Source organism: Megascapheus bottae, chromosome 5, assembly GCF_031878675.1.
Source record: "Megascapheus bottae isolate mThoBot1 chromosome 5, mThoBot2.hap1, whole genome shotgun sequence".
In the NCBI taxonomy this organism is placed as follows: Eukaryota; Metazoa; Chordata; class Mammalia; order Rodentia; family Geomyidae; genus Megascapheus; species Megascapheus bottae.
The window spans coordinates 35,033,995-35,060,687 of record NC_143513.1 but is presented as its reverse complement, the minus strand read 5'-3'; the positions used below and the strand labels follow the sequence as shown (position 1 = coordinate 35,060,687).

The following is a 26,693-nucleotide window of genomic DNA, read 5'->3' as shown; positions in this document are numbered from 1 at the left end:
AGTTGCTGAAGACGGTTGGCCAGTATTTTGTTGAGAATTTCCATCAATATTCATCAAAGAAATGGGTCTATAATTCTCTTTCTTTGATGAAACTCTGGTTTTGGGATGAGGGTTATAGTGGCTTCGTAGAATGAGTTTGGCAAAGAGCTTTCATATTCAATTTCATTGAAGAACTTGAGGAGTATTGATGTGAGCTCTGCTTTGAAGGCCTTATAGAATTCAGCTGTGAATCCATCTGGCACTGGGCTTTTCTTGGATGGAAGGTCTCTTATTGCCATTGCTATTAAAGTGCTTGAAACTGGTCTATTTAGTTGAATTAGGTCTTCTTGGTTGAGTGTGGGAATGTTAATATTGGCAAGAAATTCAACCATTTCCTCTAGATTCTCAAAATTTTGGTATATATGTTTGAAAAGTATTCCCTCATGATGCTCTGGACCTTGGCAGTTTCTGTCGTGATATTACCATTCTCATTCAACACATCAACAGGAGCAAGATCCAACACCCCTTTATGCTAAAAGCTCTGGAGAAACTAAGAATCCATGGAACATTCCTCAGTATAATAAAGGCTATGTGTGACAAACCCACAGCGAGAATTATACTTAATGGCAAAAAGCTAAGGCCATTCCCTCTAAAATTAAGAACGACACAAGGATGCCCACTCTCTCCACTCCTCTTTACCATAGTATTAGAATTCCTAGCCAGAACAATAAGGCAAGAAGCAAGCATAAAGGGGATACAAATAGGGAAGAGAAAGCGAAACTTTCGCTCCTTGCAGATGATATAATTCTGTATTTAAAGAACCCTATACACTCCACTCACAAGATGCTTGAACTGATTCAAAACTTTGGCAAGGTAGCAGGGTAAAAAATTAACCCTCAAAAATGCCTTCCTTTATGTCAACAATGAGAGGAATGAGACAACAATCAGGAAAGCAACTCCTTTTGCAATAGCCTCAAAGAAAATAAAGTACTTAAGAATTAGCTTAACAAAGAACGTAAAGGACCTTTTTGATGAAAATTTTAAAACCCTGAAAAAGGAAATTAAAGCAGAACTGAGGAAATGGAAAAAACTCCCATGTTCCTGGATTGGAAAAAATTAACATTGTGAAAATGGCAATCTTGCCAAGGGCTACCTACAAATTCAACACAATTTCCATCAATATCCCAATGTCATTCTTTAAAGAAATAGAAAAGGCAATCCAAAATTTCATATGGAATAATAAAAGACCCCGTATAGCAAAAACACTTCTTAGCAGAAAGAACAACATAGGAGGAATTTCAATACCAAACTTTAGACTCTATTACAGAGATATGGTAGCCAAAACAGCTTGTTACTGGCACAAGAACAGGCCTGAGGACCAATGGAATAGAACTGAGGACCCATAAATTACCCAAAGACCTATGGTCACCTAATCTTTGATAAGGGAGCCTAAAAAATAGAATGTAAGAAAGACAGCCTCTTCCAACAAGTGGTGCTGGCAGAACTGGTTAAGCCCCTGCAGAAAACTAAACTTGGACCCTTCTTTGTCACCCTGCACTAGGATTAACCCTAAATGGATCAAAGACCTGGAGGAAAAGCAGATAAACTGAAAACTTTACAAGAAGGAATAGGAGATACACTAGGTCTCCTTGGCACAGGTCAAAACTTTCATAATAAAGACCAAGAAACACAACAAATCAGAGAAATTCTGGATGAGTGGGACGGCATTAAACTGCAGAGGTTCTGTATGGCAAAGGACATAGATAGCAAATTAACTAAAAAGACTACAGAGTGGGAGAAGTTCTTCCCTAACCATACAACGGGCAAATATATCAACAGCTCAATTGACTCAGTCCAAAACTAATCTCCAAAGAAACAACCATCCCATTAAAAGATGGGCCAAAGACTTAAAGTGAGACTCACTTTAAGTCTTTTCTGAAGAAGAAATAAGAATGGCCTATAGACACATGAAGAAATGCTCAACATCTCTGGCTATAAAAGAAATGCAAATCAAAACAACTTAAAGATTCCTCATCACTCCGGTTAGAATGGCCATCATCAAGAAATCTAATAACAACAGATGCTGGAGGGGATGTGGCCAGGAGGGATCACTACCACGCTGTTGGTGGGAGTGAAAACTCATTCAACCACTATGGAAAGCAGTATGGCAGTTCCTCAAAAGACCAAACATAGAGCTCCCCTATGACTCAGCAATTTCCTACTTGGCATTTACCCAACCATCCAGAAACAAGGACATACTAAATCTACTAGCACAACAATGTTCATTGCAGCACTATTTATATTAGCAAAGATAGGAAACTAACCCAGATGCCCCTCAGTTGATGAGTGGATCAACAAGTTGTGGTATTTATACCCAATGGAATTCTATGCTGCTGTCAGAAAGAACGACATCACTCAATTTGTAAGGAAATGGAAAGACTTAGAAAAAATCATATTAAGTGAAGTAAGCCAGACTCAAAGGAACACAAGCTCAATGGTTTCCCTCATTTATTCTAATCAGTAGAAACCTTGGGCTCTCCTAGCAGTGATTTACAATAGAACAAAACCTAGATACATAAGGCCGTATACTATGACACTAAATAAAAGGACCACCAGGATAAGGAAACAAAAGTCATATAGTGAGTGATTGTTGTCCTCAATGTACTATGTTATCTCTCATCTCTTTTGCTGTCCCTTGGTTATCTCATATTGTTACAGTATTTCACCTGGTTATCTGATATATTGTATATATGCATATTTGGTTATTTGAAGTCAGATAGGGAAGGGAAAAAAGTAGATGATGGGCGGGTATAGGAGAAGGGAAATGAGGTCCAAGACATGAGAAAGGATATGAATGTATGTGAAGTAATGAACCTTCTAGCTGGTGAATATAATGTAACCCTTCTATTAAATACAATAAAAATATATGGAAGAAAAAGAGTCTTTTGGATTTGTCTTCCAGGACTGGGTTTATCTACACTCCTCCCAACTCAGGCTACTAAGTAACTGGGATTTACAGGCATGAGTCATCAGCACCCAGCTTACTTTGGTTTGTATGAGATGAGGTATTTATAAAAATCTAAACAATGAAAAGTCAAACCAGTCCAAATCAAATCATCTATACATTACTAGTACACTGAGACCTACAGTTTTTCTCATTTCTTAATATTTTTATTAGCAGGTAACAAAAACAAAACTTCCCATTAAATTACAAATTGTACAGAAACAGGAAAGTTGAGACATAAATTTGGCAAAAAACATCTATTTCAAACAGTTTATTTTGTCCATTTCCTCAGTAATGTTATAGAAGGCAGTTTGAACTTTTCACTTAATATAGAATGTTTTTTTTTCTTGTAGTAAAATAACAAATATAAGAAGATAAAGTATTTGCTTATTAATCTCAGTTTCACTTAGGGGGAAACCTTGTTCAGAATGAGGGTTTCACTGATATATCAGATATATTTGTATTTGGTTATTTGAAATTGGATAAGGAAGGGGGGAAAATAAGATGAGGGGTGGGGGTGGGGGGAGGGAAATGGGGACCAAGAAAGGGTGAAAGGGTATCAATGTATGGGAATTAATGCACCATCTATCTGGCAAATATCATGTAACCCTTCTATTATTTACAATAAAAAATATATGAAAAGAAAAAAAAAAGAATGAGGGTTTCAGTCACACATGAGGAAACCAGTTCAACAGGTCTATTGTACAACAGTAATAAACATCTTTTAACAAACGTTGTAGTTATGAAAATTGATGAGTAGTGTCCTCACCACAAATAAGTTAATGATAAGCATGTATGCTAATGTGTATGGTAGTTAACTTGTATTAATCTGACCACAATGTCAACACATTTCAAAGCAACACATTATGACCCAAAATATATACAATTTTTATTTGCAAAGAGAACATATTGCTTAATTGTCTCCCAGCTCTACTATGACTCAGATAGTTTATTTACAATGTGAGCGGAAAGAACAGAGAGAGATGGAAGTAAGTTTCAAATTTTACAGGACAGATGGTTTAGGGATTTACTGTGTATGAACATCTATGAGTCACCAATGCTGTATAACACTGGACCACTTTGTGACAGCAAAGGGGACTTTAGGGTAGAATGAATATGTGAAGGCTACATGATTAACATGTGCATACTGAACAAGAAAAGCTGTGGGACTGCATGACCCGTTGTAAATGGGGTTAACATTTCAGAGTGTTTCTGACAACCGAATCAGTTAGCTCAATGTACCAGGCTAAATTTTACAGCCTTAAGCACCACATCTGATACAGGAAAAGTGAAACTTGGTGCTACCATAATTAATTAGCAGCAAGACACATAATGAGAAATCTTCCTACAGTAGTAGCAGGGTGAATTTGTTGAAATGTGGACCTAAGAGACTTTAATTGCACATTGTATTTTTACAAGCATGTATGTGTCTCTTTGAAGCTATCTGTCAAAATTCTGCACAATTCACTAGGTAGTCATTTCCAATGTATCTATAGTTATTTGACCTACTCCATCCCCCCACACCTAGGAAGACTATACCAGGGTAGCTTGTAAGTTCCTTATGATTTCACTTATTACATATTGTTCTAATCAATTGCATATATATATGTGAGTTCTTGCATCTCCAACATGTATGCAGCTTATAGCAACATGCACTGGATTATAGTCAGTATTCAAGAACTGTATTCATTACATTATACGTGGTTTTAAAGTGATTTAAGAATGAGGTTGGTGACTGTTCCATATGTATCTGCTAAGATTCTTTATAATCTTTTTGCTAAGATCTAAGGACCTAGGATGATAGGATTTTTCACTGTAAAAGAAAAAGGTCAGATGAAAATGAATTATCCCATTCAATAGGGAAATGAGAATCCTGATAATTGATCTGTGGTATAAATGTCTTTTGACAGGTAATGCTGAATAAAATTGCTATCTCCTTGACTTATTTGATGGAATAGGAGATGTGGAGACTGATGAAAATCAATGTACTACTTGCTTTCTCAAATCCAATCTAATTCAAAGTATTATTTTCTACCATCACTGTAAATTCTACAGCACAAGAGAAGGGATTACAGAATTTGGTAGAATAATAAACCACAAGAAAAGTCAGAATTCCCTATGAAAAGGAATTTATTAAGGTTTCTTTGTGATTATGGAATAAAGATGGACTCTAATGAATGATTAAACAAATAAATAAGCAGATTCCTAGGATACAGTGGCTGTTTATTTTCAAGACTTTTAGCCTTTTTAATCTAGCCTTGGCCTTTCATTATCTGTTTGAAATGGTACTGTTCAGTTTATTTATATAATAATCCTTTCTGGAACATACTTTTGTTAAGGTGCTAGAGGCCAGAAATAAAGACGTTTAATATAAAACAGGTATATAAGCTTAATACAGTATAATATTTCAAACTTTTCTAACAATGCTGGGGCTAGGTGCTGTCCCTTACCTTTTTCACTCAATGCTAGCACTCCAACACTTGAGCCACATCTCACACTTTCCTGATCAGACTAGACTTGAATCTTTATCCTCAAAACTAGGCCTCCAGAATAGCTAGTATGACAGGTATGAACCACTAAGATATGATAGTATTTTAGATTTTGATAAACTTGCTTCCCTCTATGAAAAAAAACACCTGTGTATTCATCTTACTTTCTAAACAACCTCATTACCAAATAAGAACAAATCATAATTTTCCAAATTACTCTTGAGGGTGTAAATACATGAGAAGCATAGTTTGTTGCCAACAGGTAGTTTTAATTAGAATCAAGTAAGTTCCCATTGAGGATTTTTTAAATATGAAATGAAAAAAACAGAGTCCCCATTAAATATACTAAAACAAAATTACTATGAAATACATCACTAAATTAGGTCATAAGTTTCCCACACACTGAAAATCTAAAGACAAAGTACATGTTTCTATCAATTAGAATCTCCTCTATTATCGAGTTTGTTAAGAGATTTCAGAAAAGATGACTTGAATTTCCACTAAGAACAGACAGACAGTAGTATAATATAAAATACATAATTCTAACAATGTATTTTTCAGGAACTGTGATAATGCAGATTTTCCTATTTTTTTTTTGCCTATAGTACTAATACCATGAATAGCAGTATTCTCTTTATATTTGGAGAGTAAGCCAGGTGCTAGTGACTCATTCCTGTAATTCTATCTATTCAGGCTGCTGAGATCTGAGGATTGTTTTTTGAAGCCAGCCCAGGTAGGAATAACCAAACAGTCTTACCTTGAATTAACCAGCAAAGAGCCAGAAGTGGAGCCAAAAAAAAAAAAAAAAAAAAAAAAAAAAAAAAGCTCAAGGCATTGAGTTTGAGCCCCAAACCAGCAAAAAATTAAATTAAATTAAAGATTAAACACATGAAGTTTTCTTATGTTAAATTTCATTGACTTGCATTGCCTTTTACAATACTGGAAGTTAAAGAAACAGAATGAAGTTAATAAAGATAAATTCGTTAGTTAACTTTACCAAAGCATTTTGTTTGACCTGATGAATTGGGAATTTTTTTCTCTAATTGTCGTATAAACATGTTAATAGTAAGCTGATGTTACAGGTAAAATGCAAATTCATTACTTCGCATGCCCTGTTCTCACTGTGGAGTTGTTGAGTGTGAGAGGGTAAGCTGGAGCGGAAGCAATTCATTTCTCATTACTAAATGTGTGTGCGCTCCAAAAATAACCGAGAAAACTGTTCCCTTTGGATAATGACTGAACAACTTTATAAGTTTCAAGTGTCTTCAGTTTTAGTTCAGTCAAGTTTTGTTTTCGTGTTACATGAGAAACAATTAAAATTCAGATTCCTTTCTATTGCTCTAAATAAATAGGAAAGAAAGACAAACCTTAGTAAAGATTGATAAGGAAATAAAACAATTTACAAGTCATTTATTTTTGCTAATTTGAAAATATCTGTTCAGGACCAGTGCTTATCTATTGATTGACTTCCTTTTTTGATATAATATTTTGAGTTCTTTACATAATCTAGATATGAATCTAGATGAATATCCAAAAGTGATTTTTTGCCATTCTATATGTGGTTTCTTCACTCTTTGGCTCTAAAGGAGTAGTTAACAACTTAAAACACCAGAAGCAGTAGTGACATGTTAAATAAATATCAAACATAATTTTTACAAACATGGTGTTGTTCATTTCAAACCAAAATGACAAAAACTTATTTTGTGTTCTTCAGAAACAAGTTTAATACATCTGTCTTTCTTATAACTACTATTTAAATTATCTGAGAAACTGAGAACCAATTCACTTGAATTGAAACAATGTATTGATGAGTATATATCCCTGTGTATACATACTTACACATAGGCTAGCAAAACTTTAACTCTTAAAGTAAATATATGTATGCAAATGGAATGGCATACACCAAAATGTAAACTCATGGATACCTAAGGTAGTAAAATTTAAAATACTTTCATATTACTTATGTTGAATGTATAAACTTTATAAATTTGTATTAGTTCCCATCCACAGCTTATGTACATGTACATTAAAGCAAACTAATACACATTACTTTTACTTATATCCTAGTGCTTCTATGCAAGAGCACATGTATTTCTAAACAAACAAAACAAAATATATAATGCCTAGTCCATTAACTTTTTTTGATCTTCACAATGTTCGGGTTTCTTCTGTATCTGAATCTCAAAAGATAACGAATTGACAGAATACTTTTATCGGACTGATCTGTTTTTCTCAGTTTTTTATACTTTCCACCTTAGCTCAATTGAAAATTAAAGGGGAAAAGTTATATTTCTCTTCATTATTTTTTTTAAAATGGCAAGAACTGTATTTTTGGTCAAAATGCTAAAAGTATTCATTGAACTAGTCAGCTACATGGCTGGTCATTAAAAACTGTGAAAAACAAGGAAATGATCTTTATTCAATTTTTCCAAACACCAGGATAATGAGACTTCTGGCAAAAACAGGATTATTATTTTGGTTCTATATCCAGCATACCAATGAAATACAGTGAATATCAACACTAGAACAAATCACAAGAAAAAAAAAAAACTAGTGTAGTTTCCTATCGTAGGTTAGCGACCTTAGACCTGCTGAAAGAATTACTTTGCTCTAACTATGCATGGGACTTCTCTTTGTAAGAAATGGTGGGACAAAGGGCAATCAAAAGCTACTCACTAGAGAAAAGGGCAATCAAAAGCTACTCACTAGAGACTATTTTGAAAATAAAATTTCTGGGTGAGGATAAATGGGAAAAACTGGGAGACACTCTAGTTAATTTCATATTGTTACTGTATATGACTTTGATACCTGGTATATTGTATATACCTTTATTTGTTTATCTGAAATAGGAAAGGGAAGGGAGGAAAACAAGATGATTGGGAGGGGGTGGGAGGAGGGAAATGGGGACAAAAATATGAGAAATGCATCAATGTGTGAGAAGCAATTCACCTGCTACCTGGCAAATGTAACTGTAACCCCTCTATAGATTACCTCAACAATAAAAAAAAAAAAACTGGGAGACAGCAAGGAAGGAGTGACATTGTCCAAAGAGAAATGTACTCTTTCACTAATTTATGTAAATGAAACCCCTCATTTTTATAAAAAAAACAGTAAGAATTAAATAAGAATATTAAAATCTCATGTAAGTTGCTTTATATTTTGATTAAAAAATAGAAATTTTATTCTGTAATCTCTAAGAAGTAGCTCTTCTCTCCTGACTCAAAGAAGATCAACTAGCCAGGTGCGGTGGCGCACACCTGATATATTTTGATCATATTCACCCTCTTAAACCCTTATTACCTTTTGTTATCTCCTTTCCATTCCACATCCCTAGGGGCCTCCGTTTTAAAATTCATCTATTTGATTAAAAATAAAATGACCCCTCATGAAGAAGAGGAAATTAAGAATCTAGACAATTAAATCTCGACAAGAAAATAAGATATATATGTATGTTAATTTCCACAAATAATAGAATTAATCCAAATATAATGTTATTAACATGACATTGTAATTATTAGTTTCTTGCAAATGCTAAGTAGAAATTTTAATTACTTCTTTAGATCAATGTCATAAAGACATGCATTTTAATAACATATTGCTTATTTGTATGGGAAATCTAGATTTCAAACAGTTGAATAAAAGTCAACCTTTTTTTTTCTTTTTTGGTCAGTTTTGGGGCTTGAATCGTAGGCCTGGGTGCTGTCCCTGAGCTCTTCAGCTCATGGCTAGTGCTCTACCACTTGAGCCACAGCACCACTTCCAGTTTTCTGGTTGTTAATTGGAGCTCAGAATGTCACAGATTTAAAAAAAAAAAAAAAAAGAATGTCACAGACTTTTGTGCCTTGCCTGGCTTTGAACCTCAATCCTCAGATCTCAGACTCCTCAGTAGCCAGGATTATAGGCAAGAGACACCGGCACCCAGCTAAAATTACACACTTTGAACAGATACACTAAGAATTACTAAAGGAAGTACACAATAAACATGATGGCTTAAAATTATTTAACAGCAATTATTTCATTTAAAATTAGCAATTATTTTAGCAATATTTAACATAATGTTCTAATCACTAGCAAGGCAGAACTAACCCTTAACTAGTGTCTCTCACTGAGTGATTTTTGGAGGAAGTACTTAGTAGCTTTGGGGTGCATGCTATTTTAATTCAGTTACTCCTGTTCAATACTGATTACTGCCAGAAACACTAATCCAGCTTTTCTCTGAGAAAAAAAAAAAATCAAAAACTTTAACCATGGTTGGTTCCAATTCTATTTTCCCTTTCTCTCCCCCACTCCTAATGTCTCACAAAATGAATGGAAGAAAGAAAACAAAAACTCCTTCCTTAAAAAAATATGCTGATGATGGTTATAAAGGAAATGCAAATAAAAACAACCCTAAGATACCATCTTACCCCAATCAGAATGGCCAATAGTCTGAAGTCAAACAAAGACAAATGCTGGCAGAGATGTGGAGAAAGAGGAACCATACTGCACTGCTGGTTGGAATGTAAACTAGTTCAGCCACTCTGGAAGGCAGTCTGGAGGTTTCTAAAAACTAAAAATAGACCTTCCCTACCATCCCACCATACCACTCCTGGGCATCTATCCTGAACATTATAACCCAGAATCTGATAAGGACACCTGCTCAGCTATGTTCACCTCTGCACTATTTGTTTATTAAACATGTCACTTGAAATATAATGTTAAAAATCAGTGTTCATAAAATATTTTAATAAAAATAAAAATTTAAAAATGAAACATGCTGATGGAATTCCCCGTCTGGTAAGGAGAACCAACAAATATGGAATACATTCTTTTGTAACAAGAAAGTAGAATTACAGCAATATCTGTTAATACACCAGGCAAAAAATCTGATCCAGAAATATTTAAATACTTAATCCTACAAAGTGAATACCAAAAGAATATTTCTGGATCACAAAGCACATGACAATCTCACTGGTTAATGCAAAGTGAATAGTCTCCAAGTTTCAAAGAATAACTATACCATATATGTTATGCTGTTTTTACACAAGCCACCAAGAATACCCAGAAGACTTTGAGGTTCATTGCATCTTAAATTACGTACATTATTTCCCATTTTAAGGGCTGTCGCTAAATAGAGAAATGGAAAATTACTATTGTCACACAAACAACACAAAAGTGTTCACTGCCAGCTCTCTTTGTAATGGACGCCTACTTCTGTGGCAATAAAACACAAGCAGATCATAGTGATAATTCCCTGCATGTGTGTAGCTGAGAGGAAAAGTATGGCCTGCCTTGACAGGAACTGCTTTTAAGTCTTTAAACTGTCCTCCTTCCAGTATTTATTCAGTGTGCCTTCTGTGCAGCTGAAAAATGTTGTTTCAAACCAATGAGCCTGTCTAAAATACTTAAGGCAGAGCAGCTGAGAATCTAAGTAGTAACTAACACACAGTAACTGTTCTCAGGGCAGGCATTAGATGCTACTTGCTGCTTTTTAATATGCTGATTTAGCTTCCAACAGTGATAGGGCAATTGGTGTGAAATGTCACCTAAGAACTATGAGACGACCATTTAGAAGAAAAATTTGATCATGGAAGCACAGTAATATTACACAGCCCTGATTTTCCTGGCCTGATGAGATGAACGCATTCATCATTGCAATTAAAGAAAGAGCAATTCCCAAGAGAAAGGATCATTTATAAAACTACAGCACTCCAGTAAACAATTTTTTTGGGGGGAAGAGAATGGCATGTAAAATATTAAACATCTATTATGGGAATCTTAGGAACAAGCTTCCTGGTTTTTTAGATAGCCGACTTGTTTCTCCTGGTCCATTCCCATGATGCTTATCTCTTCAGGCCTTAATGGAACAGGAGGTCTTCTCCTCTTTACCACATATTTGCATACAGATATGCTAAATAAGACTTAAGGGTCCACCAATAAACCTAACTTATTACTCAGAGCTTGGTACAAATCTGCAGACTTTGCTGTCTAGCTCCATGGTCAGATGAATAATTCAATCATAATTTTTTTAATATTTTTATTGTAATTAATAAAAGGGTTACATGATATTTGCCAGATAGAAGGTGCATTAATTCACATACATTGATACCCTTTCACATGTCTTGGTACCCTCAATCATAAAATTTATATAAATACTCAATTCATTTAAGAAAGAGCATAGAACAGAAAGGCTAAATTCTCTCTTCTTTGTTCTCTCCATCCTGTCTCTGTAAATTATCTTCTCATACACATGCTTTTAATTAAATTGACAGTAACTGTCATTACTATCTTTTTGCCGGGGGTGAGGGCAGTCCTAGGGCTTGATCTCAGGGCTTGAGCACTGGCCTTGGGCTTTCTCAAGGCTAGAGCTCTACCACTTGAGCCACAGCAGCATTTCCGGCTTTTTCTATGTACATGTAGTACCAAGGAATCGAACCCCAGACTTTGTGCATGCTGGGCAAGCACGTCAACTCTAGGCCAAACTCCTGGCCTCATTACTATTTTCTATTCAGTACATGCAAAATGAATGCAACATAAAACACAATGCGATCTGATCTTATTCTGAAACATGTAGAACCATGTAGACCTTGGCTAATCTTCTTAAAACACTAATTCTCCACTTACTTCAGCACTATCTTGTTGTATAATAAGAAAGAGGAAGGGGAAGAAGCAGAGGGATGAGCGGAACTAAATAATAAAGAATTAAATAGAATAAATATGCCCAGAAATCAGCAGAGTGACTGACACCTCATAAATGCAAGGTAATGTACGGCCAAATACGATCACAAATCTTGGGAAATAAATGAATCTATATGCAATTTCTTGGTATTAAAACTTTTACAAATAAAGACAACTGTAGACACATAGTAAAGATTAAATAAGTAAATACAAATAAAGTCCCAACACAATGTCTATGATATAGTTACAATCTTAATTCTAATTATCTTTTAAGGTTTATATACTTAATATTTTGAGGAATTTAAAATTTAAAGTAAAAATGACATCATTCTATCAAGACAATATGAAGATTAATTTAATTCCAGTACATGTGATCAATGAGACAGAATACATTTCAAAAAAAACCCCTGAACTTATACATTGTATAACCTATTTTTATATCTTAAGTTTCAAAAATGCCCATTTGGGAGATAAGAGATGAAGTAGGTAAATAACTTTAATGAAAAATGAACATCAGGCTAAAATGAACTCTAGGTTATGGAAACAGGATGTTTGTCTTTGTGATTATTGCTGTTAACGTACTATGTGAAGTTTCTTCTTTTCGGGTATTTTTTTCCACTTATAATTAATCTTATGTGGTTACTGTATCTGACTTTGATACCTAGCATATTGTAGATACATTTATTTATTTGAAATAGGAAAGGGAAGGGGGAAACAAGATGATTTTGAGGGAAACGGGGACAAAAACATGAGAAAGGGTATCAATGTGAGAGAAGTAATGCACCAACTACTTGACGAATGTAACTGTAACCCCTCTATACATTATCGCAACAATAAAACAAAAGAAAAATGAAAAATGAGCATGTCTGTAAAAGTTAGAACGGTTAGGATGAACTATAAGTAGGAAGTCTATTTAAGCATGCACATTCCAAGGAAAGGGTCTAAGCACCTTAATATCAGAGTACATATTTTACTTAATTATTTTCCTGTTTGAGAGGCCACGTTATGTTGTTGTGATAGAAAAAAACTGGCATAGGCAGTGATCTATAGGGTAATAAATTCTCTCTAAACTCTCCTATAGAAAGTGAGTCATTATTATTTATTACTGGCCCTTTACATCAAGCAGACTTAGAATTTCTCAGAAGAGGTAATGTCCACAGTCAGGGGTGATTGTTTCACAAAAGATCAACACTTATAGGAGCAGCAGTAATTGGGAAGTAATGAGTACTGGGACTAAATGAATACATTAAGCTGAGAAGGAGTCTTTTGTCACTACACACCTTGGCTGTCAAGACACAGCTGATTTTTGTTCTCAACTGGGCTTTGCTGGTTTCACTTCTCCAAGAATACAAGGAGACCACAGGTCACCCTGGCACAGCTTAGCATGCTGGCCAGCTTCCCATGGCTGGGATAAATGCCCGCGAGACAGGGCGTACGAGCTCCTATCTATAATCAGCCACTGCAAGTCTGTGGCTGATTTTATTTTTTTTAATAAATCTAGAAGACAGATGTTTTCCCCAACCAGCTTGTTAATGCTGAGCTGATTATGCTGCCAACAACAAAGGCACTGATCTGCCAACAAGAGTATGAGTTTTTGACCTTATTATAATAATTAAAAATATATTGTGGAAAATTAAAGCCTATTTACCATACTGTCTTGAAATGATTATATCAGTCACTCCTGAATAAATTGACCAGAAATCCTACGTGGAAAAATAAGAAAAGAAAAATGCGAGAAGCCATATAAGGAAGGATTAATTACTTGGCTTCTATTTCATTAAATACTACTTCGTGTGTTTTTGGACTCAATCATTCAACTTCCATGGGTTAAAGTCTAATAAAGTAATCAAAAGGTCTTCCACATACATGCAAACAATAGTAATATTACCTGAATAAAATACAAGCACACAAAATTTCTACTAATAAGAGCATATAAAGAACGAATATAGTCATTTAATGAGATTTCACAAAGTGATAAAGATTATTTAAATCAATACCAAAACAATGAAAAGCTTCATAAAATACCAGTAAGTATTCCCACCTCCCACCACTGGCACTGGTCTCGGTCTCTCGGGCTCTCTCTCTCTCTCTCTCTCTCTCTCTCTCCCTCTCTCTCTCTCTCTCTCTCTCTCTCTCTCTCTCTCTCTCTCCCCCTCTCATACACACACACATACACACACACACACAATGTTCCTAGTAGGTACTCACTAAACTTTAAGGTAGTGCTTTTCTGAAAACCACTTTTACAAAGTGTTTTATCTTGCACTCGTGTGTGTGTGTGTGCGTGTGTGTGTGTGTGTGTTGTATGTGTACTGGATATCAAGCCCAGAACCTTGCACATGTCAGGCCATCATGCAACCATTGAGTGACATCCTGAATCCTTATTTTCTTTTTCTTTGTAGGGGGGGGGGCATGGGGCTTGAACTCTGGGCCTGGGCACTGTCTTTGAATTCTTCAGCTCAAGGCTAATGTCCTACCCTTGAGCCACAGGTCCACTTTCCTTTTCTAAATTGAAAATAAAAGTCTCCAGGCTTTTGTAGTGCCCCGGGTGGCTTTGAACCCAGATCCTCAGATCACAGTCTCCTGAGTAACTAGGATTACACGTGTAAGCCACTGTGTTCAGCCTTTCCTATTGTAGTATTTAAATCCTTAGTTATAAATATATCCTTGTATATCTACAACATACATATAAAATATATCCTAGAGTTCATTTTGTATAGTCTCCTCCTATATGACCATATGTACATAGCTTTTGAGCTACTGTAATCCTCTGCTAGGAGAGTCCTAGGTGTATACTAGTTATTACAAATGAGGGAAACCATTGAACCTATGTTCCTTTGTGTCTGGCTTACTACACTTTGTATGATTTTTTCAAGTCTTTCCATTTACTTACAAATTGGGAGATGTCATTCTTTCTGGTGGCAGCATAGAATTCCATTGTGTATAAATACCACATCTTCTTGATCCATTCATCTACTAAGGGGCATCTGGGTTGGTTCCATATCTAAGCTATGGTAAATAATGTTGTAATGAACATCATCGTGCTAGTAAGTTTAGTATGCCCTTGTTTCTGGGCATTTGGGTAAATGCCAAGGAGTGGGATTGCTGGGTCATTAGGGGAGATCTATGTTTATCCTTGTGATTGCTGTTCTCAATATACTATGTGAAGTTATTTTTTCCCCTTTTTGGTTACTCTCATATGGTTACTGTATCTAACTTTTTACCTGTTGTATTATATATATATTTATTTGTTTATTTGAAATAGGAAAAGGAGGGGGAAACAAGATGATTAGGAAGAGGTGGGAGGAGGGAAGGGGGACAAAAAAATGAGAAGGGGTATCAATGTTTGAGAAGTAATGCACCGACAACTGATGAATGTAACTGTAACCCCCTATACATTATCCCGACTCTCTCACCCCCCTTCTCTCTATAAATATATGTGTATATATATATATATGTATCACAATCATCTACTTTGCAACTCAGAGAATAAAGTACTTTTGCTGTCCCTAGATCATCTATAAGTGAAATAATACTAACTTTTAGTTCTATTTTACTATGTAATACAATCATAAAAGTATAATGATTGATCCTGGTCTCTACTCAACATGAAAAATGGACAATAAATACTTGATAATTTCCAAAAATAAGATGAGAGCAAAATAAAATAGGTCTATGTAGGAAAGTTTAACAGAAGAATCATGGTTCATGAGGTTATGGAAGCAATGCACATGGTTGAGAAACATAAACTGAAGGGGTGGATACCTGAGTGCTCCCCATGGCCTAACACTTCAGTCAGAAGATTCTGAGTGATCTTCAGGCATGAGAATGTATCTGCCTTATGAAGTTCTGCTGAAGATTAAATCTGATTATGTGTATAAAGCATGTAACAAAATGTCTGGCAAAAATTATGGCTTAGCCATGGGTACACCCATCATTCCTTTCCAAAATCCCTAAGCTCTGATAACTGTTGATAGCTCTTACCCTAATCAGAATGCTCCATCATGCTCATAGTAAATTATGTCACGGGATTTTAAGGAAAGCACAGATAATTTATTTTTGCAAAAACAGTTCTTCATTTCACAAGCTGTGTCAAATGACAAGAATACAGGTTCAAAATAATTCCTGTGGATACACAGAAGGCAAAGATAATCTGTAACAATTAATAAAGGGCTTCCTTCCTTACAACACACAGTAGTAACTCACAAGCATGGTGATGGTTTATGTAATTCTTTGTAAACATAATAAAGGGTCAAGGGGACAAAGAGAGAAAACTAAAAACTGATGGGTAACAATATAAAGTCAACAATGTTTGGGAGAGGAACAGCGCTTTATGTTGAAGTGCATGTGCACAAATAATATTTAATGTTAGCAAATATCACATTATCAGATTATTTCTGAATTTGTGGGGTATCATGTAATTCAATTGACAGACTCCATAATGTGAATCAAAGACAGTGTACTTAAAATATCACTGTTCCTTTATACATGATTATTCTTCCATGGCATACCATTGATTACCATATTCAAAAAAAAACTTTTTAGAGACACTATTGTTTTGTGAAAATGAAAGTGGAAGGAGGCCTGTAATCTTAGCTACTCAGGAGGCTGAAATCTAAGGACTACAGTTCAAAGCCAGCCCAGGCACTAAAGACCATGAGACTCTTATCTCCAGTTAACCAATAGAAAACTTTAAGTGGCACTCGCTCCAGGAGTAAGGTGGTAGACTTGAGTTAAAGAGCTCAGAGACAGCTGCCAGGCCCAGAGTTCAAGACCCCTTGCTATCACGTATTGTTAGAGTATTTTACCTTGTTATCTGATATAAAAAAAGAAGAAAGTAGAAGTGGAATGATAATTTTCTTTTTTGCTTCTCTTTGGGATTATCTCTCAATAATTTTCATAGATTTATAGTCTCTAAAGTTTTCATATAAAATTTGATGACTACCATCATAGATTAAATGTACATAGACCTCAGCTTTATATTTTTTTGTGTGTATACAAATGCACACATATGCATGTAGTAACGATGAGTGCATCTTACTCTTGCTTAGCTCATTTACTACTCTTGCTTGCTGATAGTTGGTTTTCTACTACTTGAGTTATTTCCTCCAGTCTTGATTTTGGCTGGCTAATTTGAAATGTAATCTTTTGGACGATTCTGTTTAAGTTGGCTTCATATCATGGTCATCTGATTTCAGTCTAGGTACTTAAAATGATACATCAATGCATATGTATTTTTTAACTAATCATTACAAAATAGTAGGTTCTTTTTTCCCTTAGGTGAGTAAGTAGGTGAGTCATTTCATCTAATTCTTTTTTCTTCAATGTAATCAATAAATCCACTTTCCCTTTCCCCTTAATTTTTGCAAGCACAGTTATCAGAATATATATTATCTCTGTAAATTTGTCAATATAGTAATGCTCTTGTTGATGCTTTCATACTACTTTCTTATCCTAACGCCATCTCATGACAGCGAGAATATTTCCAAAAGAGATTTCTCTGAACAGAAACCCTGCCTTTTTTGAGCTTTCTGATAAAGTCTTTGCACTATACCATTAATCATGCTTTCTATCTTGATGGTAAATTTGACAACCACCATTGCTTTCAAAAGTGCCTTTGTTTAAAGTCCTTTTAATATTGACACTATTTCTTGGAAAGGCAAGGGAGAACGCCTTCCCGCCGAGCCATTTACAACAGAAAGTGTTGTTTAAAAATACTTTAGTGCTAGACTTTCAGTAATATATTAATCAGAAGAAAGAAAAGGTCAGAGTAGTAGAGACCAGAAGTCCAGTTCCAGACACTGTGATTTTTTTCCTCTTACTGTAATTCATGGTCCTAAACACAGCACTTAGTGTTTCAACATCTCGTCTGTTTGGCCCCAAATTCCCATCATTAAAATCACTTTAGTTTTTAAAATCTATAAAGATGCAACTAAAGAATATATCTTAAGAGAAAAAATGTAGGGAGGTGTCTGGAGTTTTATTTGTTTTACACATTAATAAACAGTACCAAGAAACCTAGGAACTTTCCACTTGAGTACAAAATCTACTTCGGACAAAGTTCAGAGCAGGAACACTAATAGGCCATTGATCATTATTTCAAATGAATTTGTATATGTATATACATATATAATATATATGTATTTCACCACATTTGCTCTTAGGTAACCTATATGTATGTATGAATGTATGTAGTCAATTTATATTTACTATACATGGGTACATATTGACTACATATGTAACTCTCCAAGGAACCCCTGAATTGTGAGTCAAATAGTAAAAGACAAAATGATTAAATAACAGCATTTATTAATAAATTTGATAAACTGGGTATCAAAGTGTAAGGTGTTATAACCAAGTATTTGCTTGGCCTCTCAATACTAGTAGAAAATACATGCATCTCTTTAGTTGTTTCCTAGTCTTCACCACCTAATTCTGATGCCTTAATAATTGTTTCCTTCATTGGGGCAAAATTCCTTAAAAAAAAAAAAGAAAATGAGCTCATAGCTGAAACGATTTCTGTCACATCTGATTGAATCCATTGATTTTAGGCTGTGATGACATCACACATGAATGCATTAGAGTAGGGATAGAACAAAACTGTTCATCTTTTGGAGGCCAGCAAGCAAGGGTAGGTCTGACATATTTTTCTATCAAGATATAGTCTTCAGAGGTAACCTGAGGGGCAAACTTCCTCCAGGCAGAACCCATCTTCTAATAGTAGACTGATATACAAAGTCATCTAATTACTCGCAGGATCCAATCACCTCTCCAAAGCTTATCAGCAGCAATCCAGTCTTTAAGACATGAGCCTTTGGGAACCATTTCCAGTTTCAAGCCATAACAATAATAGTATTTGAAATGTATTCAAAGGTTTTGCCCACAAACATACTGTGAACATACTGAGTTTGATTGTAAATAGTTGGCCTATTATCTGTAAAAACATACCAAGGAACAAAAAATATAATTGAGATCTCTGTCTAATGTCAGAAACTTTACAGTTTTCTCCACTTAAGTAACTAGCTCATTCACTCATGCCTCTATCCAGAACAATGTTGCAAAGTTTTGTCCTCTACCATAACTTGTTTCTTTACTACTACCTACAACATTTTTATCCATCACAACAAAAGAGTGTGTTCTCTTTTGAGCTCTAGATCAGTATCAGATCTTATTTATCAGGGTTCTATAGTTCAAGATCCTTCATATTACAAAATTTGCTCTTTCAGTTTATTGCTTTTTAGGTAGGGGATCAGGACTCAAACTCAGTATCTCATTGCCTAGAACTCTACCAACTTCCCCCAACTCCTACTCTGCCATTCTTCTTTTCTTTTCTTTTTTTTGGGGGGGCAGGGTCATAGGGCTTGAACTCGGCCTGGTCGCTGTCCCTGAGGTCATCAGTTCAAGATTAATGCCCTACCCTCAGGACTGGACATTATTCCTGATATCTTCATCTCAAGGCTGCCACGCAACCCTTGAGCCAAGCCCCACTTCCCGTTTACTAGAAGTTAATTGGAAATAAGAATCTCAGGTCCTTTTGTGCCCAGGCTAGCTTTGAATCTTGATCCTCAGATCTCAGACTCCTGAGTAGCTAGGATTACAGGCATGAGCCACCACACCCGGCTACTCTGCCATTCTTCAGTCCTTCAGTCTTAGGAGAATTCATGAGTCCAACTTTCTATAGCTCATTTTGTAACAAGCTAAGGTACGGAAGGGTGATTTATATAATTACAACAAAAATTAGGAACACACACACACACATACATACACACACACACCAAGCAAAGTTTTATTTCTCTGCTCAAAAACAAGTTTTCTTTAAGTTTTCTACTTGCCATAACTCACATTAAATCTAGGGAAATTCTTGGTATGATCACAAGCTGTTTGAATATATGTTTTAATTTTATACAGAAAAGTAGTATTGGTTCAGATAAATGCTACCTCTCCCCTGCATTCCATTCTCCACCTTTGTAAACACAACTTGCCTGCTGAGACAGAAACAGCACTGGAATAGGACTTCTGCATGGCTCTTTAAATAGTGTAAGGCAATTTGTATTTTAAAAGTTACTTGTAGGGGTCCAGGAGTTTGGCCTAGTGGTACAGTGCTTGCCTAGCATGCACAGAGACCCGGGTCCGATGTACCACATACATAGAAAAAAAAAGCCAGAAGTGGTGATGAGGCTTAGGTGGTAGAGCTCTAGCCTTGAGAAAATTCAAAGACAGTGATCAGGCCCTGAGCTCAAGCCCAGAACTGGCAAAAAAAAAAAAAAAAAAAAAAAAAAAATACTTATGGGAAAGTGATAAAAGATATAAAATGGATTGGAAAAAATCATTTTCTGGCCTCTTTAACTATTTATTTGGACTTAATTTTCCTGGTACAGCCTCAAGAAACAATGTGGAAGCCACAATTTCAGCTGTTTCTAATAGCACCATAATCACAACAGATTTGAAATTATTGGCCAAATGACTGGAAAAAATAGGAAATTCTGTGGTTAAATAATAATCATCTCGTCCTTTCAAAATAAAAAAAAAATCTACTTTAATAGTCACTTGAAATCACCTGTCATTCGCCTCCTTTCATTATCTAATCATTAACTTGACTATCAAGGTTGAATTAAGAATCAGGACGCATTACAGTATTTAAATTTTCATAATAGAATGGAACACAATTAATTAACATTACTAGAACAACCAGAGGGAGATGGGATATGCTGTAATGGGGAAAATGTCACTGAGAAAAAAATAGTTTTTTATAACCTTGATCCTATTTTTCTCTGAATAAAAATGTCTAAAGACTTTATCCAACTGAGGAGAAACCCAGGGCAAATCAGCAAATCTGGATAGTGGGCAATGAGAACACAGATTTTATTTACTTCATTTTCTCAGGAGGTACCACTGGAGAATGAATTGTTTGTTCTTTTGCTTCTATTTATTAACAAATGCTTTATGAATAATCCAACAGCCTTAGCAAGATAATCATCATACAGAGTTTTTTCCTGAAGATGGGTATAGCAAAGGTGCGAACATAGTCATTTAGTAGATGTATCTTAGAAATAAGATGACAAAAATCATTAACTATAGTGTGGAGTTACATAAGGTAGGAGAGAACTGGATTTGTAGACCAAAGTCTTAAAATTGAAGGTACCACTGCCTCCATATGACAACAGTGTTGAACAAAAATTGTGGTCCTCTGAATTGAATCACTTAAAAAGTAGGAATAAATATTTCATTTGTCAACCTTACAGGATTCTGTAAGAACCAAATGCAAAAAAAGACATAAAACATAATTTTATAGCATGTATCTCACCCCATACCTAACAAACCTACTTAAAAACAGAGTTATAGGGCAAAAAAAAAAACCCGATTTATTTTGCAACTATTTCTCCTTTATCTCTTGATAAGTCTTGTCGATGGAGCAGATCAAAAGACAATAAAATCTGAGAAGAGAATATTGAAGGAAGAGCTTGATGTCAAAGATTTAAAAATCTCATAAGCAATGAGTTACATGTAAATTTTTAATCAACAAGCTATAAGAGAAAGAACTGAAACTTTAATGTTCAAATATAAAATTTGCATGCATGAGCAATAATAAAAGTATAAATTGTTTGAACCTCCAAAAAATGGAAATTCTTTCAGCATCAAATATGTTAGGCCACCGAATTATCTTTTGGAAAAATGAATAACTGATATATAATTCAAATGAAAACTTCATAGCATTTCAAAATATTTTATGAACTGGAAGATCAGATTCCTCTTCTCTTTGCTTATTTTTTGGAAACAGGTAAAAAACTCCCATCACCCCTGCCCAATTTTTTGTCCATAAATTAAAAAGTGATACAAGAGGGATTCATTTTGACATGTCCATATCTGTAGTTAAACCACCTTAATCAGACTTAGCTTCTCCATCAATCTCTGTTACCTTCACAAACCATTCAAAATAAGCTTTATTGCTCCTTTCATGCATATGTACCTAAAATATGCTCTCCAGGTTCACCCTTCCTCTCCTCTCCCATTAATAATAAGATCTTTTTTTATCATTTATCATCAGGCATTTTTCTGTATGCTAATGACTTAAAGGGTTTTCACCATGATAATTCATACATATAATACAGCATATTAATCATATTGGCCCATACTTACTTTCACTTTTCTATTCCCACTACCCCCTTTTGTTCAATGGCTTCCAGTATGCTCCATTTTGCCATTTTCATTCATGGATTCATAGCTGCATTTTGGGATGATTCGTATTCTAACATTCTTTACCTTCTTCTCCCAGTGCCCTCAAACAATCTCTCAATCACAAACACGTTCAGCTCTATGTTTATTTCTGTACCTATTTATGATCCTCTGTGTGCTTACATGTGTGTTTTGTTCTCAGTGTACATTACATGAGAAAAATAACTGTTACCATTGTCCTGAAACTAGCTGACTTCGCTTCACATGACAAACCCCAGGAAATGTCCAGTTTGTAATCACTTCAGAGAACTCTGGTCTTCAGAATACCCAGAGATCATTGCTGCCACTCCTCTGTTGGAATTATCCTCTTATACACATAAAAGTATATATTGTATCTAAGTAAGTATGAAGTCTTACATTTGAATGTTCTCATATTCTTGCTGCCCACTCTTGCTAATTTTTGCACCAGGTGTTTGTATGGACATGGCCTGGAGCTAATTATTCAATACCCTATCTCTAGCTCAATCCACTGAACTTTTTAACCAGAGGCACAAAAATCAATATGAATGATAAAATCTGAAAAGCACCAGCATACATTACTTATCAGATAGATTTCCTTCGGCAAGTTTCAAGAACCTTCAAAGACCCAGTTGTCTCATTGAAAAGTAGTACTAATAATCTTCACTATATCACAGTATTATTAGAAGGAATAATTAAACAATGCTACACAGTAATCAACACTCAATGAAGTCTACGTGGTATTAAGTTCAAACATCTACCTATGATTTACACATACATGACTTTCGTGTCCTATTTTGTGTAGAATTACATTGGTACAACAATCAGATAAATCAAAGCTCTTTTAATCCAGGTACCTCACTGAATATAAGCCTATAGCAAAAACAGAAGTGAATTAATAATACCAGTTTGCATTCATTTACAAAACAACGTAGCACCTGTTTTACAATTAGCTTCAAAATATTTCTCAAACATGAGGGTATCTCACAGATACAAAATCTAATTCTACACTAACTAGCTCCTGTATTCTAAGAATTTATGCTTAAGATGGCCATAATGTACCAAGTACTCAGATCTGAAACTACAAATGAGTAATAGGAGCCTCAAAAGACTTCCATTTTAATATAATTCAGGCAATATACACTGTTTTCTTCTACCAGCTTTCCCATGAAACTTTGATATTTGGATTACCTGCTACACTATCTGCAGAAATAAACAGAAGCTAATAAAATTACTATACATAGAAACATTTTCCGTTGCCACCAGAATATTACTCACTTAAATGGAAAGAACATGATTTTTACTAGCTAACTTTTTGTTGCAAACATTTACATCTTTCATAGCATTCAATTCATAAAATTAAAGACAATAATGTTTTGAATTTTTCAAGCATGACAGTTGATCTTACCATGGATTACTCAATCATATGTGTTTTAATTAAATACTTCAGCTTCTATCCACATGAAATAATAAATATTCCCTAGATGTTTCTGCCATATATGCAACATCCTAGAACCTTAAGAATCATAGCAAAAAATGAGTTATAAATACCTGACATGTGCCCAAAAAAGCATACAAAGTTTTGAGGGCCAATGTAATATAAAATATAGTAAGTTAAAGATCTGAACCATAAGTTATGAATAAACAGAAAATAATGGATGATCATGGGTAAAGTAACAATTCTCAGTAAAGAGATCTAAAGAAAGAAAAGATTTCAAGCTAATCTATAGGATTATTTCTAAGAAAACATCCCATAAAAACTGTTTGAAAAGAAAGCATTATTGAATGATCTCAAACAACTACTGAAATAGCAAAAATTTTGTTAAAAATACAATAATACTGTAACAATATGAGATACCCAAGGGCCAGCAAAGGAGATGAGAGATAACATAGTACATTATGGACAACAATCATTCATTTTATGGGTTTTGTTTCAATATCCTGGAGGTCCTTTCAATTAGCTTCTCACTTTGTTATCTGATATATTGAATTTATTTGTATTTGGTTATTTGAAATTTGATAGAGAAGGGGGAAAACCAAGACTGGTAGGGAGGGTAGAGGGGAGGGTAATGGGTACCAAGACATGTGAAAGGGTATCAATGTATGTGAATTAATGCACCTTCTATCTGGCAAATATCATGTAACCCTTTTATTAATTACAATAAAAAATATATATAAAAAAAAAACCCTGCGTGAGAGCTGCTCAGGGTCACAGTGTCAGCTCCCGAGTCTGCAATGTGTCCCTGGCTGGTCAGTTCTCCATCTACTTCCCTAATAAATTCACCTTTTTATAAAAAAAAATACAATAATAAATCATAGTAGTCATTAATTGTTCCAATTTAGCTTGTCAGTAAATCCTTATCCTTTGGGAGATTTTCTTGGATAATTATATATGCTGGATCTAAAAATTAGAGTTTTTTAAAGTAAAGGTTAATACTAATATTCTTTATTTCAGAAATATGAGGGACTTGGCTTCTCATATATCCAGCTTGATAAAAGATCACGTTTTTTACATACTTTATTTTTCTCCAGTCTTCTCTTATATACTTTATTTTTCTCCAGTCTTCTCTGGGGAGAATGTGGTCATAGCCAATCAGCAGAAAAAAGTTAATTTGGATTGTAGCCTAGAATTACATACTAGCATTATATTTTTGTGAATTATTTAAATATGAAAGATATAAGTACTTTTATTAAAAATTTGTGCGCATAACATTTAGACAGGGAAAGACTTGCTAAACAGTCCACCCAAAATAGTAATAATTAAAGGAAAACCTGACATTGCCTGCATTAGAATTATGACTTTATTAAAATACATGCCAAAGATAGTGGACAAGCCACAATATAGAAAAAAATGTTTTTTGCATACAATGTAACTAAAATAAACTAACAATGAGTGTAAATTCAGGCAATTACTTATGCTCATAGTAGCATTAACAGCTTAAACTGAAAATTCAAAAAATAATCCATAAATTATAATTCGGCATTCTGGATAGCATAGTGAAATTCTGTTACTTCCTCTGCAGGCCATTGTAACCACACTTTATGCTACCTCCTTTTGGATTGTCAGTTAGCATGGTAACTATCTTGTTTATAAAAACCAGCTATCAAAGTACTGTAATTCCTATATTTACAAAATCTCTGTGAAGTAGCCTAATGTTACATCACAATAATTACCACATTAACCTCGCTTCATTCATTGTATAAAATTTATAGCACCTTACATCTTTCCAAAAAGAATGCGTACAGTAAAATAAAATATTTGGAATGAACAAATGAATACAGCTATGTAACTTCTATTTCAGTAGATAGTTACCAGTGTTCTATGATTAGCTATTATTGTGAATGAAATTCTTTAATTTAGGAATTTAACTTTATTGAAGTTATGTGAAAAAAAATATAGCAGTGTCAGACCTACATGTCCATAGGTTTTCATTGATCAATACAATCAACCACAAATAAAAATTACTAACAGAAAAAAGAAATATGTCTTTGTACTGAATATGTGTCATGTGGATATTTTCCTATTAGTCTCTAACCTGTGTAGCATAAAATATTTACATGGCATTTATATTATTTTAGATATTACAAATAAGGTAGAGATGATTTAAAGTCCACAAGGGAATGTATTAGGTTATCTGGAAATACTATATTATTTAGTAGAAAAAGCCGGTGCATCTGTAGACAAGAGGGTCTAGCATGTAGTGAGACAATTCCCATTGATACTGATAAGCATTATGTAGGGTCTAGTACTATCTGATTTCAGACACCCAGTGCAATTACGGAACATGTCCCCAGTGGATACAGCAATGATAAATGATACAAACTAGTATTGGTGATTTAAAAAGTCTCTGAAGACTATACACAAAATATGTGAATAAAGCTCACAAAAGGCAAAATAAAGAAAATTTTGTTCAGCAAAGCAGTTATATAAACTACATGTAAGCAAAAAGGTAATAATTTAGTATTTAGCATGCTACGCACCCATAGTGGAAAGTGGATTGATGGAATAAAAATACTACTGCTGATCACAGTGATTCACATCTTTAATTCTAGCTACGTGGGAGGGAGATATAAAAAAAAAAAAAATCAAGTCCAGTCTGGGCAAAGTTAGTGAAACTCCATCTTAACATGCAAACTCTATATATGGTTTCTCTGTAATCCCAGTTGTGTAGGAAGATGGAACAGGAGAATATAATTTGTACTTGCACTTGAGCAAAAAGGATAAGACTGTCTGAACAATAACCTAAAGCAAAAAAGTGCAACTCACTAGAATGATTTTCTAGCAAGTGCAAAGCCCCAAGTTCAAATCCAAATCCAAAACAAAAAAAATTATAATAATATTCACGGGTTTTATGTAGATAGATTTAAGCATT

The 26,693-nt window shown here is 34.5% G+C and overlaps 1 protein-coding gene across 1 annotated transcript in view; it reads right to left on the bottom strand.

The window, feature by feature from the left end:
* Cacna2d1 (calcium voltage-gated channel auxiliary subunit alpha2delta 1) overlaps nt 1-26,693 on the bottom strand; it is a 366,878-nt gene that overhangs the window by 236,300 nt on the left and 103,885 nt on the right. The gene's annotated exons all lie outside the window — the stretch shown is intronic.